Here is a 13,885-nt window from a genome sequence, read left to right on the forward strand (position 1 = left end):
AACATTTAGTTCATCTTTAAAGAGTTATTATGTTATTATTTTCGAAAAGAGATCGTCTCAAATGACTAATTTGTTCAATATAAGAAAGTTTGGATCCTATATATGCTACTTTTGCAAGTTGTCCAAAAAGTTTGGATCCTAAGTTATTCGATATTTTGGTATATTTTATTTTTTATAGTTCAAAAATCTTTTGTGCCAAGTTGAAATAAGACTTAACATATTGAAATGATGAAATAGGATGAAAAATCTTATTAATGTAGTTTAGTTGGTTCTTGTCCTTTTTTTCATTTTTGTCTTTTTGTTTTAAAAGGATGGAGTAATTATTTAGAGGTTACTTTTATTTAAATTTATAAATCTTAGTAAAATTAATAATACTCTATTTTTTGTTAATTATATTTTTGATAAACTAAGGCCCCGTTTGGCCATGCAATATGGTATCATGATATGGAATCATGAGATGAAATTGAAGGTTTGTTTGGACATGCGATATGTAATTTTTGTGTTGTATATTTTCTCATAAACATAAAAATCTCATAAGTTGTAAAACTATTAAAATAGCCCCAATTGTTTATTCAATCTTATCAAATAAACAAAAAATTATAAAATCGCATAATAAATTATTACAAAGTTATTTGTTCTCCACTTAAGTAATTGTTTCATCTAACTTTAATTTAATAAAAAAAATTGAACATTAATTGTAGTGTACTAGTCTTTAATATAATCCTCCCACATAGTACGGACAATTTCCTCACGTTGAACTTGCATTTCTCGATCATGTGACCGAGAAGATGAACCAACATTGTTACTTTGAGCCATTTGTTGGTCAATATCCTCCGCAACTATATCTTCATGTTCATAGACCATAAATATTTCATTACTACTTTGGTATTCTCGCAAATAATTATGTAACACTGCACAAGCTATGTCAATTTTCACTTGTGTATCAATATCATAATGGTTCATGCCTTGTTTCAGTATTCTAAATCTATTTTTCCAAGCTCCAAAAGTCTGTTCAATCACATTGCGCAGAGATGAATGCCTATAATTAAATAGTTCTTTGGCATTTTGAGGCTCTCTTTCACTTCCTCGTTAATCTTGAAAATGATAGCATAGTCCTTTGTATGGAGCTAAAAATTCTTTTGTGTTTCAGAAATCAGCATCAACAACATAATATTTATCTACCAAAAACATTTTATAAAGAATTACTAAAAACATATGTGACGTAAATGAAACAACTTTGTGTAAATAAATAATATTTATTCTAAGGATGTAATTTAAAGTTACCATGTGGCGGGAATGGAAATTGTGACGTTGGTTCAACAAGTGCATTCTCAAGTACTTTACTATCATGTGCAGTACCTTCCCAAACAACAACAACAAAGGTAAATCGCATATCAAAATCACAAGAACATAAGACATTTTATGATGTTCTTCCTTTGCGATTACGATAAGCTTGTTGCACCGCTTTAGGAACCTCCCCTTCTATATATGTTCCATCAATCGCACCAACATAATCCTACCAAATAAAAAATACATCAATATTAGTTTAGTGAACATAAAATAAATTGGAAGCATTATAGAATGCACTTCATAAAAATAATGTTTGTAAGAGTAATAAAAATAGTGCTTCCAAGACAATGCAAAGTCATAAAATAAATATTATCTCTTTAAACAAAGTTGATAGGAAATATGTAACTAAATACTAATAACTTACACATAAAATATAAATGTTCACTTATTAAGGCCATAAAATAAATTTATTAATGTGATTGAAATTTTACCTTAAACCAAGGCCAAAATCGAGTATTATGTCAAATTTTGGAATGTACACCAGTCATAATTTTTGGTTGTATAAATGTTGGTGCCATCTTGCTAATTGCCTCGACAACTATTTTAACATGCTGGTTAATTGTTTCAAGTGAATGTTGAAAAGTTTCACAATCGTGAGGTGTGAGTTAAAGTGACTATATGTTGGTGAGAATAATCAATTTTATGTCGGTGAGAATAATAAATTTTAAAAAGTAATGATGTGATTATAAATTTTATTTACATATGAAACAAATGGTTAGTAGATATAAATGTGGGGTTGTTTTAACAAAATATAAACTCATAAATTAATTATTGTATTAAAATATCTCAAATCATGATATGGAATCACCATATAATTCCATATAATGGTTTTTGGAGAATATGGTATCACCTCTCATGATATGGAATCATGAGATGGAATCAGCGTAAAATTACATGTCCAAACATTGATTCTATCTCACGATACCATATCGTGATATGGTATCGCATGGCCAAACGCCTACTAAATATCCTATTCCCACATGAATGATGTGATAAATCTCAGGTCTAGACGTGCCCGCCGTCTGCTGCCGGGCCACTCGTCGACGACTCCATGCCGTCGCGCACCGCAAAATATCCTGCTCGGTGACAAAGCGAAACTACTAGCAGAAGTGAGAATTCGACTAGCGCCGTCGTAAAGAGCAATTTTTCTCTCATCACAATTCTCTCTGTGCAATTCATCTGAATTTATATGTAAATTTATTGTTTTTCCATAATGGCCTTTACTTTTTCTTTTCTCTAGTATGGAGGATTCGACTGCGTCTTACAATTTTCCATTTGATTCTCCCTAATTGATATTTCTCAATGAGTTTACTTGGAAATTTGTGATTTGTATCATTTTGATCATATATACTGCTCAGTTATAATCATACTCAATTATTAATTTGGCTTTGAAGGTTTAGCAATTATAATCTTTTTAGTATTCCTGGTACCATCAGTAAGACTGCCTACAATACTGGGAGTTTAGTGCACTGCACTATGCTTTGGTCTTATCAGTAACTACAATTATGCATATAATCATCTTATTCTCTGTTGGATTGATATCAGTTGAGCCGTTTTATTTGTGTAAGCAGGTTGTTATGAATGAGAATGATCTGAATAGGTTCAAATGTGTCACCTCATACGGGAGCATGAACTCTTCATGGAAGTATTACTCAGGAGAAGAAGTTGCAGCTGCCAGCCTTTCCAACTTTATTCATTGGAGGAAACCATGATGCATCCAATTACATTGGGGAGCTGTGAGTGGATTTTTATATATTATATATGTTCTCAATGTTGCATAGATATCTAACTTTGATTGATTTTACATTCTATTTCTCTATCACTATCAGTATGTTGATCTAGATGTTACTAAATGTTTGTTGTTGGTGGACCTCAACTTCTAATTTTCTTTGGCTGGTCAGTTTTGACTTGTTAAAAAAATCTGCCGCACTTGAACTTGTTTAAGTTATCAATTAGTCCGATCTCTATATTTAGCAGTTAACTAATTCCAGAGTTGTTTTGTTTGATATTTTTTTGACTGTTTGTTGAGTGATGAGTGTTGCAACGGTATCAAAGATGAAGATGTGGAAAAAACACGTTGCAATGATCATGGATGAGTTGATTGGTCCTTTTGTAGAGGTGCTGGTGTATTTGTTGTGCATTATTGTTTGCGAATGAATTCATGTAGCTTTTTTTTCTTTACTCTCTGAATTGCTTCAAATGTTAACATATGGCAATATAAAGGACTATTTTTTTTACTAATCTATGATGGAATGCTATCTTTTTAAAAAATAAGTCATTTTTGAATTAGGACATTTTGTCAATCACTTGGTCAACTATTCCTCACTCCTAAATTGTTGAGTTCAGTATTTAAATTTCTTGTTTTCATGATCCATTCATGTCCATTTTATTGTTACACGTAATATTTTGTCTTTAAGAAAGATGATGGTTTCTCTACAATTGGATGTTCTCTAAATCGTACTCTTACTCCTGCACGTAGACTACATCACTACAAGCCTTTAACTAGAATAAAATAGTATGAAATATTGGATTTATTGTAAATGTGAAAAGCAACAACTAAGCCTTAATTCAACTAGTCGGTGTAGCATATATGCGTAGCATATATGTGTACTTTGCTTCTATTATGCTCTTTCTTAGTTAAGTAGGTATTGATTTTGAAAGATATAGGTCCTTTTGAGGTAACTTCTTTTATATGATTTTGGGTCTAACTTTTCCATTTTTATCACCTTCAATCATATAAAATGACTATATCATCTCATATGAGCATATTAAAATTCTGCGTGGACATGACCATACCATCTCATATGTAAACTCTGCATACTGTCGCACCTTTATGGGATGTGATAATTTACAATCTTGGGATATGAATTGATAAAGATTAATGTTCCTAGATGTTTTGATGATCTCCTCACAAGTGCAGGGACCTGGTCCTCTGCAGAGTATGAATACTCATCCAGTGTCAAAGTGCTGAACAACTGTAAAGCTGTCCGCGTCAGAAAGTTCGTGAAACTGCAGAGTACTTCACCAATCAGAAGCGACGAGGTTGTTTGTACGTTGGATAATGATTCCTCATGGTATATATCAAACAACAAACAACATTATTCATCATTCATTCAAAGAGAGATACTTTCAAGCTTCAAAACATCAAGGGACCTGATAGAAGTGCTTCTATTTGCTTTCAGTACCAGCTGCATTTGTCTGCTTATAATAGTGCTTATATTGTAAGATTCGTTTCAAACTTGTGTGATCATTGTAAGAACTAGGTTAAGGGTAACTTAGTTTCTTACTCGAAAGTCTATACTAATCGGTTAGAATTAGTATAGTGGGCAGTGTTGTATCTGCCCTGGCTCAGCTAAGTAATATGAGGCATTGCTTAGAGTTGGGATTAATAGGCTAATTGTAAACTGGCTTTTACTTTTGCTTGAGAAGATTAGTGAAAGCAGTTTGAAAAGTCCTGGCAGGCCAGGTCATGGTTTTACTCCCTTGAGCAAGGAGGTTTCCACGTAAAGTTGACTGTCATTCTTTACTTCCAGCATTTGTTGTTTACTGTTTATTTTGATTGTGTTGAGGACCTGGTCCAATTTACATAAGTGGACGCATACATTCCAACAAGTGGTATCAGAGCTTGACTTTTCTGATTGGTTAACACCAAGAAAAGAAAAGATCCTGAAGAAATGACTGCTCCACCCAATATGGAGGAAGGACAATCTTCTACCAGGCCACCTCGTTTCAATGGCCAATACTATGGATGGTGGAAGAATCGAATGCATGATTACATTAACGTTGAGGACTCTGAGTTGTGGGATATTATTCTTGACGGACCATATATTCCTACAAAGGAGGTGAATGATAGAGAGCTTACCACCACTGTTGTCAAAACCAGAAAAGACTACAATGAGACAGACAAAAAAAAGATTGAAAAGAACTATAAGGCAAAGAAGATTCTGGTATGTGGAATTGGAGCAGATGAATACAACAAAATATTCGTCTGTGAGACTGCAAAAGAAATTTGGGACTGTCTTCAAACAGCCCATTAAGGAATCCAACGAGTGAAAGAGTCCAAGGTTGATATGCTCACCACTCAGTATGAAAATTTCAGCATGAAGAAAGGAGAAACCATCTTTGAAATGAACTCAAGATTCACCTCTATCACCAACGAGATGAGAGGCCTGGGTGAGCCTATTCCTGTAAGAAAGCAAATTCACAAGATCCTTAAAGTGCTTTCTAAATCTTGGGAAAGCAAAGTGGATGCCATAACAAAAGCCAAAGATCTAACGACTCTTTCTATGGATGAACTAATTGGGAATCTTCAGACCTACGAGATGAACAAGGAGCAGGGGATGACTTTAAAGAAAGGAAAGAATGAGAAGTCCATTGCTTTGAAAACATCTCAAAGTGAGGTGACTAATGAGGAGGATGAGATGGCGTATGTCACTAGAAGATTTCAAAAGATCATAAAGAAGCATGAGGGTTTCAAAGAAAGCCTCTACCAGTAGAACTGCTACTGCAAATGATATGTGCTATAAATATGGGAAGCCTGGTCACTTTATGAGGGACTGCCCCAGTCAAAGGCAGAAAACTCATGACTTCAAACCTCGCAAGAGGGACCTGGTCCCAGACAATGTTCGAAGGAAGGCTCATACTGATCAGTTGGTGAGAAAATTCTTTGTTGTATGGGGAGATAATTCAAGTGAATCAGAAAAAGATGTAGAAAGCCATGGAGATGTATCAATGATGGCCATTGAAGATGATGAAAATATTTTCAACTTCATTTTCTCCTTGATAGCTAAGTCAGATGACGAGGAAGATCCAGATGAGGTAACCCTCTTTGATCTTAAGAATGATTTAGAAAATTTTCCTGTTGAAAAATTGAGGAAACTTGCTGCCCTTCTTATTGATTATGTTGATGAACGAACCACTGAAAACTTAATGTTAAATGAAAAATTGAGTTTGTGTGAGGATGAGAATTCAGCTATCATGTCTTAAGTTTCTGAAATGAGCTTAAGGATAGGTACTTTAGAAACTAGCAATATAGCTTCTAAGAGGGATCCTGGTACTTCAGAGAGTGGAAAGAGAAAGCTTAACATCTTTGAGGAAGAATTGGAAGAAAAACTTAAAATTTTAGAATCTAAGCTAGTTGTTTTTCTTGAAACTAATTCCCAACTGAGAAAGGATCTGAGTAGGATCAAGGAGGAGCTAAGCCACTCTCTAAAGTGGACTGATTCATCTAAGATACTCTCTAACCTGTCTAATCAGAGTTTCAATGGAAAGAAAGGGCTGGGATGCAGACAAATAGAACCTCCTTATAATCCTCATAGTAAATATGTGTCTGTATCTGACAATCTGTTGTGTACTTATTGTGGGTGTAATGGTCATCTAAAAGAAAAGTGTGAAAGTCTAAGAAGAGCAAAAGAAAAGCATGAGAAATTTGTTAGATCTGAAAACAATGATAAAAGGCAACACAAGGGATCTGGTCCCCGTTATCGTTTCAATAAGAACAGTTTGCCCTCCTGGACATGAAGGTTTCTTATTAAGCCTTTTGATAGTTATTGGGACCTCCGTTTGAAGTGGGTTCCTAAATCTAACAAGTGATTCTTATGCAGAAGAGAGAAATGAATCAGTGTTGGTACATGGACGGTGGATGCTCAAGGCACATGACTGGAGACACTTCAAACTTTTTCTCTTTGAAAGCACACCAAGGTGGTGGTGTGTCGTTTGGTGGTGGAAAGAAGGGCTCTATCCTTGGTATTGGCAGGATAGGGAGATCTGTTGATAATTCAATAAACAATGTACACTATGTGGATGGTCTAAAATACAATCTTCTGAGTATTTCACAAATCTGTGATAAAGGAAATAAAGTCAAGTTCTTGGCTGATAAATGTTTGATTACAAGTCGCATTACCAAAAAGGTTGTCATATCTGCTACTATAGTTAAAAATATGTATGTTGCAGATCTGGATTCCATTGTGGGAGATGATCTTTCTTGTTTAAGTTCTCAAACTGATGATGCAGATCTGTGGCATCGGCGACTGGGTCATGTGAGCACTTCATTACTGAACAAACTTGTTATAGGGGATCTGGTTTGCGGATTGCCAACACTAAAGTTTTCAAATGTCAAAATCTGTGAGGCCTGTGCTAAAGGGAAACAGACTAAGTCATCATTCAAGGCCAAGAAGAGAGTCAGTACAATGAGACCTCTAGAGCTGCTCCATATGGACTTATGTGGACCTATCAGAATCCAAAGCAGAGGAGGTAAGAAATATATTTCTGTCATTGTTGATTATTTTTCCAGGTTCACTTGGAACATGTTTCTGCGAATGAAAGATGAGACAACTGGACAACTGATCACATTTGCCATAGCCATCCAATTGAAGCTCAATGGCAAGATAACCAGTATCAAATCTGATAATGGAACGGAGTTTAAAAACTATCTATTTGAAGGGTTCTGCGCTAAAAATGGAATCAATCACAACTTCTCAGCACTAAGAACTTCTCAACAAAATGGAATGGTTAAAAGAAAGAATAAAACTCTGGTAGAGATTGCTAGAACTATGTTGATCGATTCAGGACTTGCAATGAATTTTTAGGTTGAAGTAGTTAATACAGCCTGCTATGTGACAAACATGTGTCTTATCAGATCTATCATCAAGAAAACACCTTATAAGCTATTAAATAACAAAAAATCGTTCAATTGCTCATCTTAGACCATTTAGGTGCAAATGCTTTGTGTTGAATAACATAAAAGATGATCTAGGAAAGTTCGAAGCCAGAAGTGATGAAAGTGTATTTGTTGGGTATTCATCTACAAGCAAGGCATATAGGGTGTTTAACAAGTGAACTCTTTGTGTTGAATAAAGCATGGACGTCAAGTTTGATTAATTGGGTACAAGAAATGAGAACAATGAAGACTATGAGGTTGAGGAACTGATGAACAAGCAACAAGATGATCAGGGTACAAAAGAGAAGGATGCAGAACACTTAGAAAGACCTGGTCCCTCAGGTTCATCACATGAAACAATGTCTCAAAATCTTGAAGAAGGTGAAGGTGATTCTGATGCTGACAAAGAAGAAGAGATTAACAGAAAGTCCGGATGGAAGTATCAATCTTCACATCCACTTATCTCTCCACTTGACTCTGGAATTCAAACTAGATCTAAATCAAGAAATCTAGTTGCTCACTCAGCATTCATATCATCTATTGAACCAAAGAACATCAAAGAAGCATTGCAAGAGGAACTTCATCAATTTGAAATAAGAAAAGTGTGGCACCTGGTCCCCAGACCAATTGATAAAACTATCATTAGGACTAGATGGGTCTTCAGAAAAAACCTTGATGAGCATGACATCATTACTAGAAATAAATCAAGGCTTGTGGTACAAGGTTACAACCAAGATTATGATGAGACCTTTGCCCTTGTAGCTAGAATGGAAGCCATCAGAATCTTAATAGCATTTGCAACTCACATGGAGTTCAAGTTGTTTCAAATGGATGTCAAGAGAGCTTTCTTGAATGGGAATCTGAAGGAGGAAGTACATGTCAAACAACCCCCAGGCTTTGAAGATGCAGACCTGCCCAATCATGTGTTGAAACTGGACAAAGCTTTGTATGGGTTAAAGCAAGCTCCCAAAGCTTGGTATGAACACCTATCAAAATTGATAACACCTTGTTCTTGAAATCTAGAGGTAAGGAATTGCTGATTGTGCAGTTGTATGTTGATGATATCATATTTGGAGCTACTTCAGACCCACTCTGCAAAAAGTTTGTTGTTTTGATGAGTAGTGAGTTCGAAATGAGCATGATGGGTGAGCTCACTTTCTTCCTAGGCTTGCAGATTAAACAAACCTCTCAAGGGATTTCAATATGCCAGGAGAAGTATATCAAAGAGTTGCTCAAGAAATTTAACCTTCTTGAGGCAAAGGTGTTGGACACTCCTATGAGCACAAGTGTGAAGCTTGATAGAGATGAAAATGGCGTGGAGGTCAATTAGACCATGTATAGGGGAATTATTGGGTCACTCATGTACCTCACTGCAAGTAGGCAAGACATAATGTTCAATGTAGGGATGTGTGCAAGATTTCAAGCAGCACCAAATGAGTCTCACCTGAAGGCAGCCAAATGCATCCTGAGATACCTGAAGGGAACTCAGGACCTGGTCCTCTTCTATCCTACTGGTGACTCTTTTGATCTTATAGGTTATGCTGATACTAATTATACATGTTTTCTAGTTGATCGAAAAAACACATCAGACATGACACACTTCTTGGGATCAACCTTGATTTCATGGGGAACAAAGAAGCAGAATTCTGTGGCATTGTCTACTGTAGAGGTAGAGTATGTGGTTGTTGCATCATGTTGTGCACAACTATTATGGATCAAGAAGCAGTTGAAAGACTTTGGTGTACTCACAAACACTATTCATCTCATTTGTGATAACACAAGTGCCATAAACATAGCTAAAAATCCTATCTAACACAAGAGGACAAAGCACATAGATATAAGACATCACTTTCTAAGAGACAATATTGAAAAGCAACATGTGGTGATGAAATTCTGCAAGACTGAAAATCAATTGGCTGACATCTTTACCAATCCTTTGAGTAAAGAATGTTTCATCAAAAATAAGATGAGGCTGGGGATGTACAAGATCATCTAATTCCTTGACAAATTTGCACAAAAATCCTCCATGTTGATTATGTTAAGGAGGGCACGTATCTATACTTGTTTTAATATGTGTCATAAAAGAATTCATTTATAGTACCTTAATGCAAGTATACACTCATGGTATGTCTAGCTGAAGGGAAGTTTAAATCACACAGGCAGAGTAGCAAAATGAAAGAAGGACTTGGTCCTCATGAGGTTAGTATCATTTATACTACACTGTCTAAACGTCAACATTACTACCACGTGTCACTCTCCCATTCATCACGTCAGTTTCAAATGTCCCGTCGCTTTAAAACTAAAGGTCGCCACTTTTGGGACCCAATCCCTTCCAATTTTAAATACTAATTCTCTCCAAATTTCTCTCAACATTCAAAATCAAGGTTCTCAATTGTAAACCTTCTTCTAAAATTTCAAACTTTCTCTCCATATTCTGCCTTTCTCTTCTCTTCAAAATGCCTAACTCTGAGTCATCTTAAAAGACTCCACTCTCCCAAGAAGTTGAAAATCCTAGTTCATTTGACTTCTCCATTCCTATTCCTGGGGATTCTCTCTCTACCCCAGTCTGTGGGGCTGGTGAAATGAATGAGTCTTTCTCTCCTCAAACTGAAATCACAGCCTCCCATGTTCCTTCGTCTGACGAAGTCTTGGTCTGTTGTTGTCTGGTGACAAATCTCAGAAAGGCTGTGTCGTCTACCATATCGAAAAGGCTGTTTGAAGGAGATCTGCCAGAGGGAAAGGGTCCGGATTCTTATATACTAACAGCAGGGGCAGAACTAGTGGTTGTTCAAAGTTTAGCCTCACTAAGAGGAGATAATCAACCCATATTGTTGGACCAAGAACTGAGGTTACCAGATCAGGTCCCTCACAGAAATGAACCTATCTTCGACTAAACACCAAAATCCTTCGATTAAAATGGAACTCAAGGGGAATGCGAGGAGGAAACAGATCTCAAGAATATGTCCCTGAGTTGGAAACAATTAAAGATACCCATATTATTGGCATTGTTGATGAATCTGCTAAACAAGAATGGAGCGACAGAGAAAAGGGAAGGGAAAGTTGGTATTGACTCATCCTAAAGGAGACAAAAGAAAGTATGTTACAAGAAGTGAAACACAAAAGGTTATGGGGAGTGCGATTATTGCAAGCAAAGCCCAAACTGAGAGAAATTGAAAGAGGAGGAGAGAGGGGGCTGAACCTGAATAACCTGCCTTTTCTCCCCTGTCCATTGAGAATAGTGAAACTGAATCTGAGGATGCTGCCAAGTACGTGGCAAAAAGGAGAAGAGAAGCTGAGGAAGAAAGGGTTAAATCCAAGGGAAATCAAAAAGGGGGAAAGAAATCACCTGTAAAGAGGGTGAATGTTACAAAGTAGACACCACTTGTAAAAGGAAAAAGGCAGTTGAACCCGTAAAGGGACCTGGTCCCAGGGTTAAAGATCAAATCAAAGAAAAGGAATTGATTAGAGAAGAGCGGATAGAGAAAATAAAGCAACAAAAAATATTGAATGGTATAGTCTTTGATCCTGACATTCTAACAAAATTTGGGATGGCCAATCTGGTTGACGCTGTCATCAGGATGGAATCATCTTTTAGAATCACCAGTTCCATACTTGCACGAACCTGAAGTGCGTGAATTCTTCTACAAAATGGAACTACTGGAAGGGGGTGGAATTAAAACCATTGTCAAAGAATGTGGAGATTCATCTTGATGAAGAGACTCTAGGAATCATTCTTGGAGTGCCTGTGGTAGGAATTCGAACTATTGAGGACTGTAAACCAACTGGTGATTTCTCAAAACTTGCTACCAAACGAGGAAATGTCAAGCGTGCAGGGCTCCCTAAGAAGTTTCTTAAAGGGGAGTCTCAGTTGATGTTCGAGTTTATTAACAAAGTAATGGTGCCCCGGACTGAAAAAAGAGAACAGTGGCTTCTGCTGCCGATCTTTTCCTCATGGAAAAACTTGATGAGCTTGAGGAAATCAACATCCCTGCTATTATGTTGGAACATATGCATAGAGTAATAACATGGAAGAATGCCAAGCACGACATTCCCTATGGGTATTTGCTAAACTTTGTCTTTAACCATTTTGAAGTTCCAGTGGGAAAATGGGTACCTGGTACCACCAAGCAGACGTTCACTATGTCTACTCTACTAGAATGTGAGTGCATTGAGGGACAGGCTAAGGGCAGATCTTAAGTGGCGGATGTACTGGAGCAGCAAGCTACTCTTAAGAGAAGGTGACTAATCTCACCACGATTCTGAGCGACAAGGAAGTTGGAATCAGTAGGTTCAAGTCTGAATTGCAGAAAGTTGTTTCCAGGGGACCTGGTACCAATGAGGGTCATGAGCAGGTGCTCAAAGAGTTGAGGGATGAAAACACAGTGCTGCTGGAGACAAATGCCTCTCTCAATGAGGAAATTAAGTCCCTAAACAGGCAACTGATACAGGCCCATGAAAGTGCAAACGAGCGCATGATGATATTGATGCGCACTTTTAATTCCTCCTATCCTCCGTCCTAAATGTGTCATGTCTCTCTAGTTGTTGTTTCTTTGTTCCACCTTATTATCCTAAACTCTTGTTGCTTTGTGTTGTTTAGACTGACTACAATGGTCAGTATTTATGATATAATGCTACTTATGTTTCTGCCTTGTTTATGTATGGTTTAATTATCTCTTTATGCTGTCATACGCATGTTCTGTGTGGCCCATGGCCCTGAATTCTTGCATGCCTCGCATTTTAACTTGAATACGTTTACTGCTCCACCTTTTCAATGATGTCAAAATGGGGAAACTTTTGTTTGCATCTTGTTAGGGGGAACTGATTAAAGGGGGAATGGATTAAGGGGGAACACCAGTGACCGAAATTGAATGAATGTTTATTCACTCACTAGGAGTTAATGAAGATTGTTTGTCATTATTAAAAATGGGGGAATTGATAAAGACTAATGTTCCTAGATGTTTTGATGATATCCTCACAAGTGCAGGGACTTGGTCCTCTGCAGAGTATGAATACTCGTCCAGTGTCAAAGTGCTGAATAGCTGTAAAACTGTCCGCGTCAGAAAGTTGTTGAAGCTGCAGAGTACTTCACCAATCAGAAGCGACGAGGTTGTTTGTACGTTGGATAATGATTCCTCATGGTATATATCAAACAACAAACAACATTATTCAATATTCATTCAAAGAGAGATACTTTCAAGCTTCAAAACATCAAGGGACCTGATAGAAGTGCTTTTATTTGCTTTCAGTACCAGCTGCATTTGTCTGCTTGTAATAGTGCTTATATTGTAAGATTTGTTTCACTTGTGAAAGAAATGTTTCAAACTTGTGTGAATCATTGTAAGAACTAGGTTAAGGGTAACTTAGTTTCTTACTCTAAAGTCTATACTAATCGGTTAGAATTAGAATAGTGGGCAGTGTTGTATCTGCTCTGGCTCAGCTAAGTAATATGAGGTATTGCTTAGAGTTGCTCTGGCTCAGCTAAGTAATCTGAGGTATTGCTTAGAGTTGGGATTAGTAGGCTAATCTCAGTATGTAAACTGACTTTTACTTTTGCTTGAGAAGATTAGTGAAAGCAGTTTGAAAAGTCCTGGTAGGCCAGATCGTGGTTTTACTCCCTTGAGCAAGGAGGTTTCTACGTAAAGTTGATTGTTATTCTTACTTCCAGCATTTGTTGTTTACTATTTATTTTGATTGTGTTGAGGACCTGGTCCCATTTACATAGGTGGACGCATACATTCCAACATGAATACATATCCATTTTATTCGCATTCATATGAGTCTTGAGTCTTGACAATGTGGATATGTTATTTTTGGAGACCCAACATCCGTTCCCATATAATGCTGTTGTTCTTACAACCATTTTACAGGACCTAACTA

This window comes from Solanum verrucosum, unplaced genomic scaffold (assembly GCF_900185275.1).
Source record: "Solanum verrucosum unplaced genomic scaffold, falcon-dt-bn FXZP01000283.1, whole genome shotgun sequence".
NCBI lineage: Eukaryota > Viridiplantae > Streptophyta > Magnoliopsida > Solanales > Solanaceae > Solanum > Solanum verrucosum.